Below are 24,185 nucleotides of genomic sequence, written 5' to 3' on the forward strand. Positions count from 1 at the left end.
ATTTTGCAAAGCATCATTTAAAGAGTCAGGTCCCTCATTTTGTGTAGTAGCTACAAGTGCTTGCACAACCAAGTTACCTTATGCATGGTAAGTGGCTGCTTCTATTGAGAAGTGGGACATACTGTTTGTTGTCTCCTAATGTATCTAACAGCTATCTAGGGACTGTTTAGCCTCCCAAATAGCAGCCCTCTCATTAGCAACTTCATAATTAGCAATGCCTTGATTAATGGGCTGAAAATCAAGCTGCTGTTCAACATGCGTTTGTTGCTGTAAACCCCTTATACGTTGCTGAAATCGACCAAAGTCAAGTGCACTTTGCTGAATAATGGCAACAAACTGTCAAACATGTCCATAAGCTCCACATTTTGCTGATTTTTGCAATCCATGAAGGGCTGACCAGCATGTTCAACGAATAGCACATCTCTACTAACAAAAATCTTGTTGGTGGAGGGTTGGTACAAGTGTTATCCTTTACTTTTTGCACTATAACCAATAAAAACGCATTTGAAAGCCTTGTCTTGCATTTATTCCTTTGTGGCTGTGGCACCAAAGCATATGCCAAACAACCAAAAACACGAATATGTGACACCACTAGTTTCCAGCCATTCCAAGTCTTGTAAGGTGTACATTCAACCAATGTTTTAGTGGGGCTGCGATTTAGCACACACACTGTATACATAATAGCATCAAGCCAAAACTTTGGGGGTAGCTTACTGTGTGATAGCATACAACATGCCATTTCCATCAAAGTGCGAAAAAGAAGTTGAACTCTGGTGACATATATTCCCCTCTCCCGCGATACGTAGTGTAATCAACTTGGTTCCACTACCATTTTCAGCCAAGGCCAAGAATGTTTCAAAGTATGCAAACACTATGGATTTGTGCCTCAAAGCATATGCCCAACAATGACGAGTCATGTCATCAATGAAGGTAACAAAGTACAAGTATCCTTCGATGGATTTGACATGCACGGGCCCACAAACATTACTATGCACAAGCTGCAATTTCTTATCAACATGCATAGATTCACCTTTGGGAAATGAAGCACGATGCATTTTGTTGAGTATACGGCTTTCACATACATTGTGAGTAGGTGCTTTTAACGGAGGGAGATCAAGCACCATGTTTTTGCTTTTTAGGCAAAGCAAACTGTCATACTTAAGATGACCAAATTGAGGATGCTATAACTCAGTGTCATCCACAGTGGTATCAACCTGCAATGCATTCTCTGGTGCTCTTCTTTCGTATAAATTCAGCTGATAGAGTTCATTGCACAATGTACTTGTGACAATGAGGGCATTCCCAAACATTATAGTCATAGATATTGTATTGATCCATGTGGAATTTAACAAGACCAGCACGTGCAATGGCTGAAACTTAAAGCAATTTTTTTTGAAACTTAAAGCAAATTTTTCTTTATACTTGGCATATACAAAATCTTTTCAAGCATGATAGTTTTCCCATCTATTGCAATAATGGGAATTTGACCAATGCCTTGGATTGCATACGAAGCATTGTTTACACATACAATGGACCCTCCTTGTGTACATTTGCATATGATACAAACAAGTCATGAAAGGATGCTATGTGCTTGGAAGCTTCGTCATCAAAATACCATGTGCTGCAATTTTCAGCAACTGAAAGACCATGTTCATGTGAAGAAGGATCATATGAACAACGCACAACAAAAGCACAAGACTGACTAATGTCCAAGCTTGCTAAATGTGCAATTGCATCCTTTGTATTCGCTGAATTTTTAACAACATTTAGGTTCGATTGTTTCCTCTTTTTACTTGCCATCCTCTTTCTGCATTTTTCAATAACATGCCCTTTTTTTGTAGTAATCACAACTCTGTCTCTTAGCATTGTCATTCTCGGTGCTTGAAGAGTCTGTGGAAGAAGCTGGTTTGCCGAACCCTTTGAGTTTGAGGGCTGCAATGACTTTGCTTTGTTCCTATGGCTGACTGCAAATGCTTGATTGTCCATACTTACGTTAGAGCAATTCACCCTTGATTGCTCTTCTTGCAATAACAGGTGGAAGTTGGGCTAGGAGTGAGCCATCGAATCTTGCAATGTCTCAAGGTCAGTGAGAACATAAAACGGCTTAGCCTAATGGTGGTAATAGAGCCATACCTCTTCTCAGTTGGCGCTGCCACTATTGCCATTGAGCCTCATGCTCAGTTGCTGTTGCAGGTTCAACGGGATGCATATTTGCTTCAGTTCTATTGTTCAAATAAATAGATCTGCTGCCTCCTGCTCATCGCCTGCCTATCCTAACAGGTCTACCTTTAAAATCAATAGATCTACTGCCTCCTGCCCGTCACCAGCCTATCCTAACAGTCTGTACCAACAACGTCAGGGCAAAACGGTCTTGCCAGCCCGTTTCACAAGACGGCTGCTTGCAAATGCCCCAACAGTTTGCGGTTCATCAGTTTGCACTGACAATAGCTGTGTTTCAACTCCAACACATGTTTCTTGTCTCACTGCCCTCCAACAGGCCTCAACAACCTGCCCACATTCACGTCACACTGCCCGTTCAAAGTGCCAACAGGTTTCTCATCATGCTGCCCCCTGCCAGGCACTGATTCAATACGAATGTGCTGATTCTTCATTAATGTTTCTATCTGAAACATTTTTTATCAATTTAAAATCTAAATCATTAATTAACTCATCTCCACTGACGGTTGTTTGCACGCTGCACCCATCCAAGCACAAATTTTGGGAATTTCAATGTAGGCATCAAATTTTCCCAAATTTCTTCAAAAATTTTGGGGCTTTTGCTTCAGAACCTCAAATTCCACCAAAATTTGGGGATTTTGCATTTGGTGGTCAAAAATTGCTTGATAACACGCCAAAAATTTGGGGCTCTCATATTCGAGCCCAAATTTCACAAAATTTCAGCAAATCAATTTGGGGCTTTTCTAAAATTTCTTCAAATTCATTGATATTAAGGACAACTACACCTTTTTCATCAACATTCGTGGACATTGGAGCCCTTTCAACCGCAAATTCTCCATCAACACCATCAATTTTGCCAAAAATTGTAGGTTTTTAAGACTTCCTCTTTATTTTGTTTTTGTGCTGCCCCTATATTCGTGCTTTGGATAGAGCTGGTCCAAATCCCAACAATTTGCAACATACATGATGAAACATGTTCTTGTTGGCAAGCAACTTTCAAGTTATGTATGTGGTTTCAGAGATTAGGCTTGCAGGCCCTCCTACTACAGAGAATGCTACAGGTTCTTCTAGCTCATCCACTATCACTAGTGGATCTTCCACTCCAGTTCCTTCTACACTTCCCATAGCAGATCAATTGAGATGGGATGGGTGTGATGCCCAAGCTCATGCTTTGATTGCACCCTTCTGCAAGAGACAAGTTGTCCCGCATATTTAGTTGTACATAACAGCCAAGGATGCTTGGGATAAGCTTGTTTCGTTGTATTCGGTGCACAATGAGGCTCGTGTAGCCTATTTGTGTCATCAACTTGAGATGGAGCACATGATAGAGGGTGATTCTGTGGATGCATACATTAACACGTGTCAAGGACATCGCGGAGTAGCTTGCTAATATTCATTAGATAATTCTTGATGCTTCTCTTGTATCTACAGTCTCGGCTGGTCTACCTAATACTTACCGATGTTTTGCCACTACACTTCTCTTACTTGTAAAAGGAGATAACAATGCATACACATTTGATGTGTCAGTGTAGGTCAGCAACATGCACACACACACACTCACTTACAATGAACAAGTGAATAACAAGAGAGAAGAGAGTGCTGGAATGTCACATCCACTGTGTGAGAATGATATGAAAGTAAAATCCATAAGGTACTAAGTATCAGACCCACTGACGGGTGTTAGGAGGAACATGATAAGTGTAACAACATATCCATGAAGCTTTTGAGATTTGGATTTGCTTGTCAACAAGGCTCTATTACGTGAAGACTTTTGCACATTGGATCTCCTTGGAGATGAGATTGAGATAGACCAATTAGGCAACATTTTTCGAGGCCTCTTGGGCCATATTTAGGCAAGTTGGCCAATTTTTAAAACAGCAGGGCATTTATCACAAGTTGTCGACTGGTCATGCAGTGGTTTGATGTGACTTAATGTAGATGACAAAGTGGTCTTTTACCCCTATTTATAGGCTTGCTCTCCTTCGTACTTGCTATCACACCATCACTTCAATCACATCTTCTCCCTTTGCTGGTTGCGGTCACATCTTGGTGCTGATCATAGTTTCTTCTCTCCCCTCTTCCTCATTATTCAGATTTTATCTTCTCCCTCTCCTCCATCTGGTGCCCTCACATCTTGTCCTTCAACTGGTACTTGTATAGGGGCCTAGTAGGTCTTTAGTATTGTATGCAATTGTGATTTCTTTATCATCCTTCAAGTTTTGTGTTCATTCTCTTTTTGTTCTCTCTTTCTCTTTTAGTGCACAATTTCTTCTGCATGTGCACTCACATGATTGACACTTTTACTCTCCAGCTTGTGTCAATATGTGTTGGGCATTATCTTTGTAGTAGGTCAATGGCAGCTCATGGGACTTTTGCATGATGAGTGCTTGGTCCAATGAATCTAGAATGATTGGCAAGGTGACCTGCTTAGACTATGCTGCTAGTGCATGGTCTTCTAATCAAGTGCTCACTTTGCACTATAGACTATGCTGCTAGTGCATGGTCTTCTAATCAAGTACTCAATTTGCACTATAGTCTTGTAGAAACTCCTTAACAAGTGCTTGAGGGATGTGAATAGGGAAAATAAGAGGGAGATGCAAGAGCAACACACTTTTTCCTTATTTGCAAGATGGCTGCCACCACATATTGTCATGGTGAGCTTGTGCATTTCATCTTGTAAGGAATCCAAAATTATAGAGTTTGCTAATTGAGAGTAGGAATCCACATCTGTATTGTCTATGGTCATGAGTGCTTTTGGCAAATAGTGAGCTAAAGTGTGCCATTGACTTATCTGTAAGCCCTAGCTCTAATGTTTCAAGGTGGTAGAGTAATTGTGCAATGTGCATAGTGGATAGTGTGGAAAACATAATTGAAACTAGGGATGCTTGAGAGAGAAACATTTCACTGTGAAATAGTGTATTTTGAGATGCTTCATTTGACTATGAATGTGGCCATGCTCAAACATGATGATGTGGCAGTTTTGATGTAACATGATGGTATCCCATGCTTGTTGACATTACAAAATTAATCTTCTCTTTCTATTAAAAATCATGTGTGTTGGTGTAATATCTCCGCGGGCCATAGGAACCCCCCCCCCCCCCCCCCCCCCCCCAAACCAAGGAAAAGGAGCAAAAAGGCCTGGATGCTGAAACAACATGAGAGAGAGAGAGAGAGAGAGAGAGAGAGAGAGAGAGAGAGAGAGAGAGAGAGAGCATTTTTGAAGGATCTCCTTCTCTTCCCCTCCTTAGAGGGTAGCCACACGTACTTATCTTTTCCGCGAAATTATCCTCCTCCACAGCTTAATTCTCTCTCCAAATTGGCCTTCGTTAATCGAGTAAAATGCGCTGAAGTCTTGTGCGAATTGCGTCCAAAGGAGACGAAGATCGAGAATGGCTCCCAAGCGGAGAATGTCACGTGTGGATGGCAATCCCACAACAAGCAACGAAGCCTCAAGGCGAGGGCATCATTGCCAATCCAACTATGGTACGAGTCGTAGGTAATGAATTTTCAAATTAATAAGATGTTTACTTTGATTTCCACATGAGATACGTCAAGCTCTGTACTATGCCGCGCTAGAATAGGTCATTGAAAAGGATAAATCTTATCTCAAATATTCGAAGATGAAGTTTGCGAAGTGCTTATATCAATGGAAGTTAATTGCACCTAGTTGCTATGCGATGAATCCATATATAGCATAAGCAGCATATAAGACTCTAAAGCATTAAGCAGTGATAAGTCTTTGGTTAGTCTTCGCCTAGGACAATATTGTTTGGGGCTCGCAAGATTACCCTAAGGATTGTGCACATAGACAGTACATGCATGGGAAAGATTATATGAAACTTACATCGATGGTACACAAATTGATCTTGCATTAAGTCTTGCATCCATCCTATGAAGGTTTCACATAAAATAACGGTCAAGGAGTTATCTTATGCTGCCAAACCATGAGTTGATTACAACTTGTACAATAATTTAGGGGTTATTTTACATTGGAAGATGGTCTTGCATTCTTACAAATTTGTCTCGCATTCTTTACCTTAGGAGAAAGGAAGATAAAGTCAAGTTAAAATTTTTGCATAGTAGCGCTCTTTGATCCGAAGGGGGAGAGAAAATATGCAATGGAAAGACTATCCCGACTATCCTTGCAATGTTTGGAAAAGAATACCATTGTTTTTGTTGGTTGATCAAGCATTATGCTAAATGCTTCTACATTCAACTGCTTGTTGGTTTATCGTTTAGATGATTATTCCATGTACTTGTGATTGATGGTAAATTTATGGCAGGGGTCTGTGATGACAAGTTGCCATGGGGATAAAGAAATGTTTTTCTTGGAAGATGATATTAGGTTGATTGCCTTGATTGTGTTTGATTCTTAACTGGACTAATTAAGGAAAGGATATTTTGTGAGGGTGAATCATTTCCAAGGTTGCACCACACTTCAACCTGAGAGGGCATTGCTCGATTCATGGGCCGAAGGTCGAGTGGTGAAAAGGTCAACCACGGAAATTGTCTCACTTCTAGGCCGGTTGTGGATCAAGTGGAGCTCTGGACACCCCTTGTCTAGTTCGGAACGGAGTTGAAGTTTGCCGTGAGCCCAACGTCTGTGGCGTTGGAAAATCCTATTCTAGATAAAGGATGGAAATTATGGTGCCATGTGATTTGGACCAGATACTTCTGCAGGGTATAAGGGATATATAATTTCTCCTGTATGCATCCTTCCATGGACATCCTTGTATGCATCCTCAGCTTGATCTCTTACATCCAAATGTCTTCTCAGATATATTTGCTATATCTTCACTTGTTGGAGCTCAATTGGATGCAGTAGAAGTTCGAGGAGGAGTGAACGTGAGTGTGACGGCTGGTGAGAGTCAGAGAGGGAGAGTGAAGTACGATTAGATTTGAGTGTACCAACAATGTGTTGGTACACAAAGAATAAAATGAATTTATACTTAGGGTACGTAAGGGTGCATTCACAAGTACAACTAAATAATGTGCGTGTACTTTACACAGAGGTTAAACGGACTGTTATCCCAACAACCTCCCACTTAAAGGTCTGAAGTGAACCTCTAATCAACACCCACTAGTCGTATGCAATGCTCATGCTGAGCTTTGCTTAGACTTTTAGTGAGAATATCTGTAAGGTTGTCCTGTGTTTTGATCTTGGTCAATGCGATTTGACCATCTTCTAGAATCTGTCTGATAAAGTGATATTGCACATCTATATGCTTTGCATGTGAATGATACATGGCATTCTTAGCCAGATACACAACACTTTGGCTATCACATCCTAAAACTGCAGTACCCATAGACATGTCGAGATCCTCTGCAAGTTTGCTCAACCATATAGCTTCCTTAGAAGCTTCAGTAGCTGATATGTATTCAGCTTCAGCGCGGTACTGAGTGCAACGATGTTCTGCAACCTGGAATACCAAGAAATAGCCCCACCAGCAACTATGAAGACATACCCGCTGGTGGACCTACGAGTGTCCAAGTCACTTGCCATGTCTACATCACGATAATGCAAGGAGGGGTCAAACCTATGTGGTTGCCTTCTTACACGTGTAGATCTGCGTACCCAATGATCAACATTTTCAGGAATTGGATCTACATCTGGAGGTATATTATTTTCAGCATTTATTGGCTACTGTAAATCATTTTCACCATGTTGTTCATGCTGTACAGCACCTTCATTTCCATTACCAGCACCTGCATTTTCAAAATCAGCACGTCTATCTTGCTGTCCATGACCTCCTTGTGCTCTTATTTGCTGTCCATCATCATCTGGCTCAAAAATAACCGGCTGGTTATTAGTTTTAGCTTGTGGTACAGCATCATGAGGCTCATTTTCTAAAGTAATAGGTGGCTGCAAACTCTGAAATTTCACATTTTTCATATCTTCATTAGAGGCTAAAATACCTTTCAGCAATTTTGCCTCATTAAACACAACATTACGACTACGAATAATTTTCTTGGACTGAGGTAACCACACTCTGTAGCCAAATTCACCCTCATCACCATAGCCCATGAAAATACCTTTGGTGGATTTGGGGTTAAGTTTGTTCCTCAGCTCATCCCTAACATGCACAAAAGTATCACAATCAAATATGCGTAAATGGTCATATGAGGCCGATTTGCTAGACCAAACCTCCTCAGGGATGCCATTATTTAAGGACCTGTTTTGAGAGTGGTTGCAAATGTGAACCGCGGCTTTGAGTGCCTCTCCCCAAAATTCATGAGGGAGATTAGCAAAGGACAGTATGTACCACACTCTTTCACATAAAGGCTCATTATATCTTTCTACCACCCCATTTGAAGAAGGGCTGCAAGGGGCTGTAAGGTCCCTCTTAATTCCATGCAAGTAACAAAAGGACTTGAATTCGGTTGATGTGAACTCACCTCCATTATCAGTTCTCAAGCATTTCAGCTTTCTACTTGTTTGAGTGGCACAAATGCACGAAAAGTTTTAAAAACAGCAAACACTTCACTTTTCTTTTTCAATAGGTATACCCAAATCTTTTTGGAACAATCATCTATAAAAGAGACAAAATATGTAGCACCACCCAACGATTTCACGGGAATACTATATACATCAGAATCCACTAAGTCCAAGACATTGGACTTACGAGAGATACCAGAGTAAAAGGAATTTCTTATTGGCTTTCCAAACCGATACTCATTACAAAAGTCAAGTTTAGAGCTTTTTCCAGCAATCCTCTTTACAGAGGTAAGGACATCAAGTCCTTTCTGGCTCATATGGCCTAATCTCTTATGCCATAACTCCAAGTGACTGTAAATTTCAGCAATGGCAAGAAACTTACCATTGAAGGCTTTATAGTGCAAAGAATACAAAGCGCCCTTCTTGGTTTCTTTTGCAATCAGCATGGAACCCTTTTTCACTTTCCACAAATCACCACCAAACAGTTTAGTGTAGGCATGCAAGTCAAGCTGACCAAGAGATAGTAAACTCTTTTTAATGCCAGACACATATCTAACATCTTTCAATACAAGCTCTTGCCCATTGTCTAAAGACAAGTATACAGTGCCAATCCCATCAATGTTGCAAGCATGGTTATTCCCAAGATACACCTTTCCATAGCTACCTGCATTGAACATAGCAAAACACTCCAAGCAAGGAGTTACATGGAAAGAGACACCAGAGTCTACAATCCAAGTTTGAGTGATACCATCATCAATTGACAAAAGTGCATCAATCACATCAGCCTTGGTAATCTGCATATCCTGCATGTGACATACAAGGGCATCATAATCAACTGCACATAATACATCAGCCTCTGTATCTGAAAACTCCTCTACGACCACACTAGAGGCCACATTGGCCTTTTTTTCGCCCTTGGTTGCCTCAGATGCATCTGTCTTATCCTCCTTATTTTTATCTTCTGCATTCTTTTTTCTCTCTTGTTCCTTCTTGTAATACCTGCAATAAGGTTTCTTGTGGCCCTTCCGATCACAGTGATAGCAAGTAATGCCACTCTTTTACTTTCCTTTGCTTTTGCTCTTGTTTCTCTGTCTCCTGCATTTGCATTTTTCTTTTCAGCCCTGCCTCTTACATGATAAGTTGAGTTGCTACCTTCTCCACTAGACATGCGTCTAATTTCTTCATTCAAGATTGAACCCCTTACCCCATCATATGAGAGATTGGGGTTATTGGTGAGAGAAACCACCAAGGTCTCCCAAGAGTCAGAGCAGCGTTATGATAAAAAGGATCGCCCTCAACTTATCATCAAAGTCCAAATTTGTATCCTCGAGCCGATTTAAAATGCCTGTAAATGCACTCAAGTGCTCAATTGTAGGCTTTGTCTCATCCAATCGCATATTTACCAACTTGTGCATTAAATGCACCTAATTAACAGGTGTGGTGATCTCATAGGTAGTTTTTAGCTTCTCCCATATTGCATAACCTGTATCTATACGCTTGATGTCTATCAAGATGTCATCAGTGATACTCATCTTAATGTAAGCCACAACCTTTTTGTTTACTCTTGTTGGAGGTTAGTTGAGAGTGACAGAAGTTCGAGGGGGAGTAAGCGTGAGAGTGTGATGGTTGGAGAGAGTGAGAGTAGAGTGAAAGTACGATTCGATATGAGTGAACTAAATAATGTGCGTGTACTATACATGGAGGTTAAACCGGGTCTTTATCCCAACAACCTTTCACTTAAAGGTCTGAAGTGAACCTCTAACCAACTCCCTCTAGTTGGATGCAATGTTCATGTTGAGCTTTGCTTAGACTTTTAGTGAGAACATCTGCAGGGTTGTCTTGTGTTTTGATCTTGGTCAATGTGATTTGACCATCTTCTAGAATTTGTCTGAGTGATACTTGGCATTCTTAGCAAGATACACAGTCTAGCTATCACATCCCAAAATTGCAGTACCCATAGACATGCCGAGATCCTCTGCAAGTTTGCTCAACCATATAGCTTCCTTAGAAGCTTCAACAGCTGATATGTATTCAGCTTCAGTGGTATTGAGTGCAACAATGTTTTGCAACGCGGAACACCAAGAAACAACCCCACCATCAACTATAAAGACATACCTGCTGGTGGACCTACGAGTGTCCAAGTCACTTGCCATGTCCGCATCACAATAACCCTGCAAACTAAGTCTACTCTACCCATAGCAAATACACTTGCTTTGTGTACCCTTGAGGTATCTAAGAATACACTTGACAGCCTCCCAATGTGTTTTGCCAGGATTTGACATAAACCTGCTAACAACTCCCACTACATGAGCAATGTCTGGACGAGTAGCAACCATAGCATATATAAGAGAGCGACGAGTTGATGCATAAGAGACTCCCTTCATAGCATTTGCTTCCACATGATCTTTTGGGTTATTGGCTTTGCTAAGCTTAAGATCAGGAGGTAAGGGTACCCTAAAAGGCTTAGCTTCAACCATGTTAAATATGTCCAATACCTTTCCAATGTACTTTTCTTGAGATAAAAACAGCAATTTCTGCATTCGATCTCTACGAATCCTCATGCCCAAAATATGCTCTGCATTCCCTGAATCTTTCATGGAGAAGGCTGATTTCAGCTGATTTTTGAGAGCATCCAAGCTAGTCTATCTTTTCCCAGCTAGCAACATATCATCCACATACAAAACAAGTATGATGGGGTTGCCATCTGTATCCTTTTTCATGTACAAGCAATGATCTGCATGGCTGCGTGTAAACTCATGAGATAGCATAAAAGTGTCAAACTTTTTGTGCCACTGTCGTGGTGCTTGCTTCAGTCCATACAGGCTGCGTTTTGGTTTACACACCATTTGCTCTTTTTCTGGAACTACAAAACCCTCGGGCTGTTTCGTGTAGATTTCCTCATCAATGTCACCATGCAAGAAAGTTGTTTTTACATCCATTTGATACAACTCTAAGTCCAATACAACAGTGAGAGCAAAAGGCATACGTAGAGTGGTCATCTTCACAATAAGTGAGAAGACCTCTTGCAAGTCAATCCCTTCCTTCTATGCATATCCTTTGGCAACTAGTCTTGCCTTGTACTTGGGTTTTCCATCAACTGTCTTTACTTTGTACACCCATTTGTTTGGAAGTGGCTTCCTTCCCTTGGGCAATGACACAAGATCCCAAGTATCATTTGCATATAGAGATTTAATCTCTTCTTGCATAGCTAGCTTCCACTTACTGCTGAACTCACATGACTTGGCCTCTTCGTATATAAGCGGCTCACCCTCATCTGTAAGCATCACAAAATGCAAGGAGGGGTCAAACCTATGTGGTTGCCTTCTTACGTGTATAGACTTGCGTACCCAATGATCAACATTTTCAAGAATTGGGTCTACATTTGGAGGTATATTATTTTCAGCATTTATTGGCTGCTGTAAGCCATTTTCAGCATGCTGTTCATGCTGTACAGCACCTTCATTTCCATTACCAACACTTGCATTTTCATAATCAGCACGTCTATCTTGCTGTCCATGACCTCCTTGTGCTCTTATTTGCTGTCCGTCATCATTTGGCTAAAAAATGGCCCGTTGATTATCAGCTTCAGCCTGTGGTATAGCATCATGAGGCTCATTTTCTGAAGTAATAGGTGACTGCAAACTTTGAAATTTCACATTTTTCATATCTTCATTAGAGGCTAAAGTACCTATCAACAAATTTGCCTCATCAAACATAACATTACGGTTGCGAATAATTTTCTTGGATTGAGGTAACCACACTCTGTAGCCAAATTCACCCTCATCACCATAGCCCATGAAAATACCTTTGGTGGATTTGGGGTCAAGTTTGTTCCTCAGGTCATCCCTAACATGCACAAAAACATCACAACCAAATATGTGTAAATGGTCATATGAGGCCGATTTGCTAGACTAAACCTCCTCAGGGATGCCATTATTTAAGGACTTGTCTGGAGAGCAATTGCAAATGTGAACTGTGGTTTTGAGTGCCTCTCCCCAAAATTCATGAGGGAGATTAGCAGTGGACAACATGCATGGTACTCTTTCACGTAAAGTCCTATTATATCTTTCAGTCACTCCATTTGAAGAAGGGCTATAAGGGGTTGTAAGCTCCCTCTTAATACCATGTAAGTCACAAAAGAACTTGAATTCAGTCGATGTGAACTTCCCCTCCATTATCAGTTCTCAAGCATTTTAGCTTTCTACCTGTCTGAGTGGTCACAAATGCATGAAAAGTTTTAAAAACAGCAAACACTTCACTTTTCTTTTTCAACAGGTATACCCAAATCTTTTTGGAACAATCATCTATAAAGGAGACAAAATATGCAGCACCACCCAACGATTTCACAGGCATACTACATATATTAGAGTGCACTAAGTCCAAGACATTGGACTTATGAGAGACACCAGAGTAAAAGGAATTTCTTATTTGATTTCCAAACTGACACTCATTACAAAAGTCAAGTTGCCGTCAACCCTCTTCATAGAGGTGAGGACATCAAGTCCTTTCTGGCTCATATGGCCTAATCTCTTATGCCGTAACTCCTAGCGGCTGCAAATTTCAGCAATTGTAAGAAACTTGCCATTCAAGGCTTTACAGTGCAAACAATACAAAGTGCCCTTCTTGGTTCCTTTTGCAATCAGCATGAAACCCTTTTTCACTTTCCCGTAAACCACCACCAAACAGTGTGGTGTAGCCGTGCAAGTCAAGCTGACTAAGAGATAGTAAACTCTTTTTAATGCCAGGCACATATCTGACAACACAAGCTCTTGCCCATTCATTGTCTAAAGACAAGTGTACAATGCCAATCCCATCAATGCTACAAGCATGGTTATTTCCAAGATACACCTTTCTGTTGAGCTAAAACACGCTTTTTAGCTGATTAGCATTTTTAAACATTCCCAAAACACACTTAATTAATGAGAAATCCTAAAAAGGGGAGCGGTTCAGGAGAGTTTCAGTGGCCTTCCAAAAACCCTAATTTTTGGGTTGCCCTTCCACATCTATAATTAGACAGGTTGCCCCCCCCCCCATTTAGCCTTATTCCGTCAGTGCAAGTTTCACACTCTCCAGTGTAGATCTCAGCCATCAGTCTTCCACCATGTGGTGGTCCATATGGAGCCTTTGCGATTGTTGCCATCACCTCGTTTTACTGTGGCGTTCTACTCCTGTGTTTTACTGCAACAATTTATTGCTGTGTTTTACTGCGGCGTTTTACTGCCGTGTTTTACTGTGGCGTTCTATTGCTGCGTTTTATTACAACGTTCTACTGTTGCATTTTACTGCGACATTTTACTACGGCGTTCTACTGCCACATTTTGTTGCTTCGCCCACATGATTAGGTATCATCCTCTGCAGTCGCCTTAGTCTCCTCACACTCTGGTGATCAGCGTTTGATGTTTCTCTCACTTCATTACTTCGACTGGTGGTCACAACACTTGGGATCTATCTCCGATGGACGTTACACTCCAATATTTCTTTGCCCTTGAGCACACTGTAGACTCTTACATTCATTTACAACATTCATTCACTTCAGAGTTGTATTCCCTCTCTCCCTTCTTTTGTTTGTGTTTGAGTTTTGAGTTTTGCATTTAGGATTTGAGTTTTGCCCTCTGTGTCTGTGTCTGTCTCTGTCTCTTTGTGTATTTGTCGTGTTTGTACACTCTGTGTGTTCTCAGTGCAAACCCTAGCAGTTTTCTTCACATGATATTAGAGCTGGTGCTCTTCTAAAAAGTATCCTGCGTATATTGTGGAGAGCTAGTTTTTGTGCGAGGCACATAATACGACTCGTAACCGAATCACAATGTCCTAGACACTTTCTTCTCCAGTTCCTATGATGTCTTATTAGGCTTCTCCATCATTGGAGGCCCTGAGACGACGTTATGGACTCAGTGAGCAGGATGACACTCCACCTTCACCAGATTTCACTAACATGATAGAGGACTTTGAGGAGTACTATTGCAACAAGTATGTGTCAGATGGGAGAGGATCGAGGTGCAGCTGAAGTGCAGTAGACAGTGTGAGAGTGAGAGACAGAGTTGAGCACGACACCCAATGCAATAGTACTGAATAGAGTGTAAGCTGAAAGTACAAATGATAACCCTTATACCTTAGGGTTATAAGGGGCTGTTCACACCCGAACACAGTAAGTGCCCGTAAGTGTGCACCACAAGCACATACAAAATAGTACACATAATCTGGGGCAAAAACCTCTCCTACCGAGAGTAAAAAGTGCCCCAGTGTCCTAGTGATCACCCGCACACTCCCATATGAGCGTAGGCGTAAGTAAGGCGTGTGAGATACCCAACAAACCCCCCTGGAGTGAAGAGTGATCAAGTGTACAAGGATCATCCGCCACCAAAGGGCGTCAAATTCAAAGCATCGCGAAATGCTTCAAATTTGTCTCGTGGAAGAGCTTTGGTGAAGATGTCTGCCACATTGCTGGTGGTAGGACAGTAGACAAGGCTGATATCACCTGCATGTAGCCTCTCTCTGACAAAGTGGTAGTGAATCTCTATGTGTTTCGTGCGAGCATGAAACACAGGGTTCCGTGCCACTGCAATGGCACTCTGACTGTCAGTATATAAAGGAGTAGGCTCCGTAACAGATACATCCAAATCAGCAAGTAAGCGTCTAAGCCATACGCACTCAACTGCAGTAGTGAAGGCTGCCTTGTACTCAGCTTCACATGACGACGTGGCAACAGTGGATTGTTTCTTGCTAAGCCAAGAAATGCATGACGAGCCAAGAAAGAAACAATTGCCACTAGTGGAGTGACGAGTATCAAAATCACCAGCCCAATCAGAGTCACTGTAAGCATGTAACTGCAGTGGTCCCCCCTTGGCATAAAGCAATCCAAGAGCTCTAGTACCCTGCAAGTAACGAAACACACGCTTCACAGCTTGCCAATGCGACATACGAGGCTGATGCATGTACCTGCTCAAAACTGAAACGGCAAACTGTATGTCTGGCCGAGTGTGGCATAGATAGATGAGACATCCCACTGCTGGAGCATAAGTATGGATATCAAACAAATCACTGTCATCATGTAATGACAGTTTGAGCCCAGGTTCCATGGGTGTACAAACTGGCTTGCAATCCTGTAAGCCAAACTTCTCAAGAAGTTGCCCAATGTACCTTGACTGACATAATCCAATGCCTCTAGCATCATGTACAAACTGGATGCCCAAGTAATAGTGCAAAATACCCAAGTCAGACATGTCAAAAGTTTGCTGTAAATTATTTTTGAATGCTGAAATCTGATCAGCACGTGTTCCAGTGAGCAAAAGGTCGTCTACATATAGACACAAAATCAGCATGGATCCCCCCTCTTTATGTACATAAAGGGTAGACTCAGATGGGCTGTTTACAAACCCCTGACTAAGCAAGAAGGCATCTATCTTTGCGTACCAAGCTCGTGGAGCTTGTTTCAAACCATATAGAGCTTTTTTCAGCTTGCATACTAAATTTTCTGAGCCTTCAACTGCAAAACCAATGGGCTGCTGTACATACACTTCTTCCTGAAGTTCCCCATGTAAGAATGCAGTCTTTATATCCAGCTGATGAACTTTCCAACCAAAATGTGCAGCCAAGGCAATCATAGACCGAATGGTCGTCATACGGGAGGTAGGAGCAAAGGTCTCCTCATAGTCAATGCCCTTTTTCTGTGCGTAGCCTTTAGCTACCAGCCGTGCCTTGTACTTATCTATGGATCCATCTGCATTCCTTTTCAATTTGTAGACCCATTTCGTACCAATGGCACGCTTGCCAACTGGCAAAGACACCAAATCCCAAGTATGATTCTTATGAATAGAATCCAATTCAGCTTGCATGGCTGCCATCCAATGCACACTATGTCGTGCATCCTCAAAACATTCAGGCTCCTCATTATCATGAGTACATGCTGCCATAACAAACTCCATGGAATGTGCTGAATCATGCAGTCGAGTTTGCCTTCGAGTACGACCAGCCAAGGGTGTTTCCAAATGACTATCTCTCATAGTCTGCGTGTACCATCTAGGCACCTGTCTTGCTTCCTGACTGTGTACAAGTTCCTGCTGAATTTCAGTTTCAGCAATGTGCTGATTTACTGCATGTTCCATAGGAGCAGCTGGCTGAACATTAGGTTCATTTGCTGAAGCACCAGCTGAATCACCAAATGTGATGGGCAGCAGCCCTTCAAAGACATCACGGGCAGCCTGATATGTATCAAAACCAGCCAAGGATAATTCTGATTTTTCATCAAATACAACATCCCTGCTGACAAAAACCTTCTTGGTCACGGGATCATAGAGTCTGTAGCCTTTGCTTTCGCTGCTATATCCCATAAAGATGCATTTTACAGCCTTGTTGTCCAACTTCTTTCGAAGTACCTGTGGAATATGGGCATATGCAAGACACCCAAAAGTACGGAAGTGGCCAACAGAAGGTTTGCGGCTGTGCCAAGCCTCAAAAGGTGTGACGGTTTTCAAGGCCTTGGTAGGGCATCTGTTCAAAATGTGGCAAGCGCACATGACGGCTTCCATCCAAAAACTATGAGGCAAACTCTTTGCCTTCAGCATACATCTGGCCATCTCCATGAGTGACCGATTTTTCCTCTCTGCTACCCCATTCTGCTGTGGAGTATATGCAGTAGTGTACTGATGGATAATGCCCTTCTGCTGCAAATAAGAATTCAGCATAGAGGACATGTATTCCCCCCCTCGGTCCGAACGGAGAGTCTTAATCTTGCAACCAGACTGAGTTTCTACAAGTGCACTGAAAGCCAAAAATGCATCATACACTTCTGACTTCTTTTTCAAGCAGTAGACCCAGCACAAACGTGTAAAGTCATCAATAAATGTTACAAAATAGTAACAACCACCCAATGACTGTGTCTGCATGGGCCCACAAACATCCGAATGCACAAGCTGCAATCTGGCTGTTGCTCTAAAAGCAACATCACGGGGAAAAGAGAAACGATGCATTTTCCCCAAAATGCAACCCTCGCATAAATGCTCAGGAGGTCTCTCCAAGAGAGGTAGTCCATCCAACATCTGAGTACGCCGTAATAGCATCAAGCTGCCATAGTTTACATGCCCCAAACGAGCATGCCATAACTCTGCCTCTAACATAGCAGGAGTAAGAGTGGATGTCAAATATGCAGACTGATCTACCGAAAGAGCATCCAACTCATATAACCCATGACACAGAGAACCTGTCAAGACCAATGTCATGTGTTCCTTGTCACGGACCATGCAACGGTCATCATCAAAGGTGACCTGCAAACCACAACGTGCCATAGAAGAAATGGAAAGCAGATTCTTCTTAATGCCAGGCACATACAAAGCATCCTGTAGGCGGAGAATAGAGCCATCAATGGCTGTAAGCTGAATCTCCCCAATACCACGAACAGGGTATGATGCATTATTAGCACACTGAACAGACTTCCCAACGGGAGGTGCACCAAGAGAAGCAAACAAATCTCTACGAGATGTGATATGCCGTGAAGCACCACTGTCAAAGAACCAAGTGTCAGCATCTTCTGTAGAGCTAAATGCTCTATCAGCCCAAGAGACATCATAACTGCAAGTGTAAAAACAATAGTCCCTGTCTGCAACAAAGGACGCGGACTCACTAGCAGTGGAAGGAGCTGCAGAAACAGACATCCCTGACTCCTTCTTCTTCTCTTTGGCGATGCGCTTCCTGCACTCAGTGATGTAGTGGCCAGGCTTCTTGCAGTAATGGCATTTTCCTTTCTTGGCTTGCGTGCCCCCCTGTTTCTGACTTGTCTGTGAAGTGTTACTACTACCAGAACTCTGCGAAGCATTTTTCCCTTGGCTGTTTTTACCCTTCTGCCTTGACATAAAAGCTTGCTCAGAGGCTATACCATCCACACCACTGTTCCGTCTAGTTTGCTCTTCCTCTAGAAGCAAACTGACAAGCTGAATGAAAGTGATGGGCTCTTTCGAAATCCTCATAGTGAGGTTCAAGGCAGTATGAAAAGCCAAGTAAGAGGGAGCCAGTGAATTCAATGTCGTAGAAATCAGCTGCGCATCTGAGTAGTACTCATCCACATTCATGAGTTGCTCCCGCAAGTCCTGAATTTTGTTGAGATGATCCTGCATAGAATCACCCTCATTCATCTTTAGAGTCTCTAGCTCTTTCTTCAAGAAAGAGATGCGAGTCTCATTCTTTCCTGCAAACATCTGCTCCAATATCAACCAAGCTTCTTGTGAAGAAGCTGCTGAACGAATATGAGGAATGATAGAACGCTGAACTGCCAATGCAATCAGCGACATAGCCTGTGCATCCCGTGTATCCCAAGTTTTCTGAGCTGCAGTTCTTGGGGGAAGTGGCTGAGCGGGGTGAGGTGGAGGGGGCTGAGGTTGCCCTCTTGCACGTCCTCCTGGAGGAGGAGTAGCGGGAGCCACAACTCCCGGTCGTGCTTCCTCTCCACTGACATAATCCCACAATTTTTTTGCCACTAATACATTCTTCATCATGAAAGACCAAAGGGAATAATTGTTCCCATCCAATCGGTCTTCCTTGGACACATAGGTGAATACATCTCCTCCCTGATTTGCCATTATTTCCCAAAAGGCAATAGAGCAATGTCAATGCAGTCCGGGCTGGAAATCTGCAAATTTCCAGAAATTGCAGCAAACACAAGTCTGCAATTAATGTGCAAAGGGTACTCTGTCAAAAAAACTGTCACTGATGCACGCTTCCCAAGGTGCAATTAGTGCTCAGCAGCACTAAAACATCAAAAGCCCCAAAATTTTCTGCCCGAAATTTCTGTCACAAATGTCTGTTACAAAAGCCCCAAAATGTGCATTCAATGTGTCACAGACAGACACAGCACGTTTCCCAATGCTGAAAACTGAACCTGCTGTTCAGCACGTTTCCCAATGCTGAACCTGAACCTGTTGCACGAACTCCTGTGTAAAAGAAAAGTGCAGAATGTTACCTCTGCGTGTTGACGACGGGCACGATTCCCGAGATAATGACTGCTGGGTACAGTCGGACTGACGCACAGGTACAGGCGTGCAGGTCCAGTGACGCGCGCAGGCAGGACTGGGCGCGCGCTGGGCAGAGGAGGCGGTACCCAGGACTGGGTGGTGGAGACAGGTGGCGCGCTGGCAGCTGGAGCTGACGGCACAGGCTAGCTCAGCGCAGGGAGGCTGCGCAGGCAGACTGACAGGCGAAGGAGCACTCTGGGCAGACACAGGGCAGAGGTGGCGCGCTGGGCAGAGGTGGCAGCACGCAGGTACAGGTGGCGCGCTGATTGTTGGAGCTGCACGCTGGGCAGAGGAGTCGTCTGGTGCTGCGCGCTGACGGACTGACAGGCACAGGCAGGACTGGGCAGGAACAGGCGGCTGGGGCAGAACTGGCGGGGGCTGCAGACTGCAGACTGAAGACTGCTCTGAGCTGAGCTCTGATACCAAATGTCAGATGGGAGAGGATCGAGGTGCAGCTGAAGTGCAGTAGACAGTGTGAGAGTGAGAGACAGAGTTGAGCACGACACCCAATGCAATAGTACTGAATAGAGTGTAAGCTGAAAGTACAAATGATAACCCTTATACCTTAGGGTTATAAGGGGCTGTTCACACCCGAACACAGTAAGTGCCCGTAAGTGTGCACCACAAGCACATACAAAATAGTACACATAATCTGGGGGAAAAAACCTCTCCTACCGAGAGTAAAAAGTGCCCCAGTGTCCTAGTGATCACCCGCACACTCCCATATGAGCGTAGGCGTAAGTAAGGCGTGTGAGATACCCAACAGTATGGTGATGCTTACACCCCTCCTACCAGTTTTGCTAGCACATTCGGACTGGTTGGTGAGGCTGGCCACCTCTCCGATCATGGAGGATATACGTCATTTGGAACGTCTGGCGTTCCATCTTCATTATCTCCGCCAGGTCCAATGTCAGGTTTGTACAATTCTTTTGTGTTGCATGAATCAAAACCCTCGCCTGTTTTTTCTTTTGAGGTACAGAATCCGAATGGCTTTGCGTATGTGAACTTCAATAGAGGGGGCTCACGAAGCAGACGGAATTCAAGTACATCTACAACTTCTATTTTATTTTAGCATGCCACATACACTTCTCACTTCCCTCCCATCCCACCCTCTTCTACATCACACCTTGATCACATGTTTTCATCTTTCCAAAACCTTGGATTACTCTCCATATCTGCATCACACATCTTAGGGGTTGGATCTTTCATCTCCGCTCCTAGCACATTTTCCTTATCCACCCCATTCTCTATCTCTTTGCACCATGGTACTTCGTTAGGGGGAATGTCACCCTTTAACACAGTGGCTCTCACCTTTCAGCAAATGAGCACACCAATAACTCAAACGCAGGGATTTCCATCCTCCGCTTATGGTGCGTCTTCACACTCTCCTTGGGTTACACCTATGCAGGGATTCCCATCTTCTGCTTCCTGTGTTCCCATTCCATCTACTTGGGTTTCTCATATGGCTACCATGCTCATGCCTTGTCAGTCCATCCCTACCTATGGATCCACCTTGCACACTAACTGCATGCCTGGTGGGCACTGTGGGACTCATTCCCAAGTGTACTCTACTCCCCTATCCTATCCATACTACACTTTTTCACACTATTCGTCTCCGAGCACTACCACTCCTATTGCAACGGCCAAGAAGGCCTTCACGGATAAGACACGTTTTAACGGGTTAAATTTCACCACTTGGTCTAATTTCATGCAACTAGTGCTTGAGTCTCAGGGTCTTTGGGACCTTGTCATTGGTCTAGAGCCTATGCCGGACCCTCAACTAGCTTACCCTGATTACATCCATCAATGGAGAGCTCGCAATGCCACAACCAATGTTGAGCTGATGCAAGGATTGCTTCCTGAGTTTTACTCTCAGTTGGAGCACTTTCCGCTCGCGTCAGAGCGTTGAAGTCACCTGCTCGATCGCTATGCGGTTCGTGATCGTACTTGGCGCACCAATCTCGACTTTGAGCTTCAAGAGTTCTCTATTTAGGAAGGGAATGATCTGAAAGTCAAGCTGGTTGAAGATAGGCGGTTACTTGCCGAGTTTGCCACTATTGGCTCTCCAAAGTTAGATGATGATCATGTTATATTATTCTTGAATAAGTTGTCAGAAAAATCTTCAATTTCATTCAATACATCATCTCCCAACCTTGATTGCCAACCTTCTATGAGTTTGAGTGCCAGTTCTTGCGTTACGCAAGGCTGCATGATCAAGTCCACAAGAAATCCTTATCCTAGCTTTATTCAGAGCAGAGGGGTTGGTTGCCTCTTCTTCGGGAGGGAAAACCACCAGTGGCAAGAACTTGCAAGATGCGAAGGCAAGCCAATCAAAGGGTGACTCCTCTTTCTCAGGTGGAACCAAAGAATCTAGACCTATTTGGCAGCAACTGCCTAAGAAAAACCGGTTTTGCACACACTGCGAGAGAGCAGGCCATGTGGACGAGGAGTGTCGCTCCAAGGCCTACGGTCTTCGACCTAAAAAGCCTCTGTAGACCACTACGACTGCACAGTCTAGTGGGGCTACGTCTTTTGCTCTTGCTTCATCTGCTCCTTCACCACGTGCCGTTGCTATTGGACATATGGCTCGAGTACAGCCTCAGCAGTCCATCTCTTTCACTACCCCCGAGGGACTGGTTGATTGGTCTGTGGGTTCCGATCCCGTTGCACTTCATGCATCTATCTCACCTTCCTCCCCACCTCGTCAGGCGTTCCCTTGGCAGAGCCCTGTTATTGGACATACGCAGTGGTAGCCACCTTCTTAGAGTAGCATGTCTCTAGGTCCTTTCGGATACCCTAGGTTAGCCTAGCATTCATTTTTCGCACTTTTAGAGTCGGGCCCATAGGATTCAATTCCCTTAGCTTTTCCATTATTTTGTCTTCCGTTGCATTTACTCACACACATACACATTTATTGCATTTATTTTGAGTCAGATTTTCTTTCTGTTATGTTTTTCTTTGAAGCATCTCACCACAAACCTCTGTGTTTGCAGATTCTCATCTCTTTTGCAAGGTTTTGTCTTTCAGTGCAGGGCTAACTTGCAGATTGCTTTGGTTCTACCTGGGCTAGAGATGTGGGGATGTGCACCGTTCCTTTCATGGTTTCATCATCCTAGGAGTGCTTGCTCTTCTTCTAGCATGGTGGTTTTCCCTCCCGAGGCAGATCATGCAACATCTCTCTCGATGCTATCATGGCGGTGACTTCTACCTTACTTTTCTAGCGGGGTGTTTCATCCACTTTATCTTCTTTCATTCCTTATGGTTCTCAGTACCATATGAATACTGACATCAGGCTCCTCTTCCTTCTTGGGCATCTACATCTAGGTTAAGAGAGGGTTTCTACCCTTCTTGATATTCTACAGGCTTCAACACTTTGTCTTCGACATCGGCTTCTTCCCCCTGTTGTACCTTCCCCTTTGCATTGCATGATTTCATCATCTTTGTATTAGGGCGCTTGGGAAGTGAACAATTTCCCCACGAGGGACCTTGTCCAAGTGGCACCTGCTACACGAGCATTCTTCAGCATGTAGCATACTTTGCCTCTCATTGTGGAGAGCACCACTTGAGCGGATCCTAAGCTGTTTCCACTGGCGGCTGTTGTTACCACACCACCATCCTCCATCACATGGATACCTCATCATCTATTTTTCCTCGTCATCAACACCCTGAGTGGATGGGTTAGCTTGTCCTGTTTTGTGATGTGTTGGGTGTACCCTTCCTACTCCCGTCTTCTGGGTTACTATTACTCAATCGACTGCATCCCATAAAATTTACCTCACTTATTCAACAAAAAGAAGAAGAAGGTTCCATGTTTTATCACGAACACAAGAAAAAATGCGCTAAACTGTAGAAGCATATGTTGAACCAGTAAAATACACTGCTGTTCTTTCTCAAATAGGAATAAATCTCTACTGTTTGTACATAAAGCAGCCACCACATGGGCAAAAATGCAGAAATTTACCAAATTCTGCTCAAATCCCCAAAATTTCAAGTTCGAAATTGCATAAACACTAGCCAATTAGACCCAGCTGAGTAGAATTTTGCCAATCCATGAAAAGGCCCAAATTTTTGGGATTCAATGTCAAGAGATTTTGCTGAAAGGAGCAAAATTCTAACTAATTTCGCAAAATCCCCAAATTAATTGAGGTCACCACACGCAATGTCTACAATTTTTGACTTGAAAATCACTGACGGGCATAAACAATGTCAAATCTAGGAGAAGCCCCAAATTTTTGGGCCAGATTTGCACAGATCTGTGACATGTGCCTCCAACGCGTGAACTCCTGCCAAGCGTATTGGTAATTGAAAAGTTTCAAAGGAAAAATTTTGATTTTAAAGAAAAAGTTGATGTGGGGGTCCATTGACCCATAAGGCAGGTCACGTGGCCTGTTTGTCGGTGACCTAGCCATCACTTCCCGTTGTCGCATGTGATTGTTGCCTGATCCCCCCCGTGTGTGCCTGCTGCCTCGTCACGCACAGCTCGTTAGCTGTGCGCTGCGTCAGTGCCCTGCTGGTCCATTGTAGCTTGCCTGGTCCCGACCTTGTCGCCTAGCTCCCGTTAGCTGTCTGCT

The 24,185-nt window shown here is 43.3% G+C and overlaps 1 protein-coding gene across 1 annotated transcript in view; it reads left to right on the plus strand.

Moving 5' to 3' along the window:
* Positions 1-24,185, plus strand: part of LOC148018182 (EXS (ERD1/XPR1/SYG1) family protein) — a 103,046-nt gene that overhangs the window by 47,431 nt on the left and 31,430 nt on the right. The window lies entirely within an intron of this gene.

The sequence above is a fragment of the Lygodium microphyllum genome, chromosome 21 (genome assembly GCF_053477565.2).
Source record: "Lygodium microphyllum isolate KBCC chromosome 21, Lygodium_microphyllum_v1.1.10, whole genome shotgun sequence".
NCBI classification, from domain to species: domain Eukaryota; kingdom Viridiplantae; phylum Streptophyta; class Polypodiopsida; order Schizaeales; family Lygodiaceae; genus Lygodium; species Lygodium microphyllum.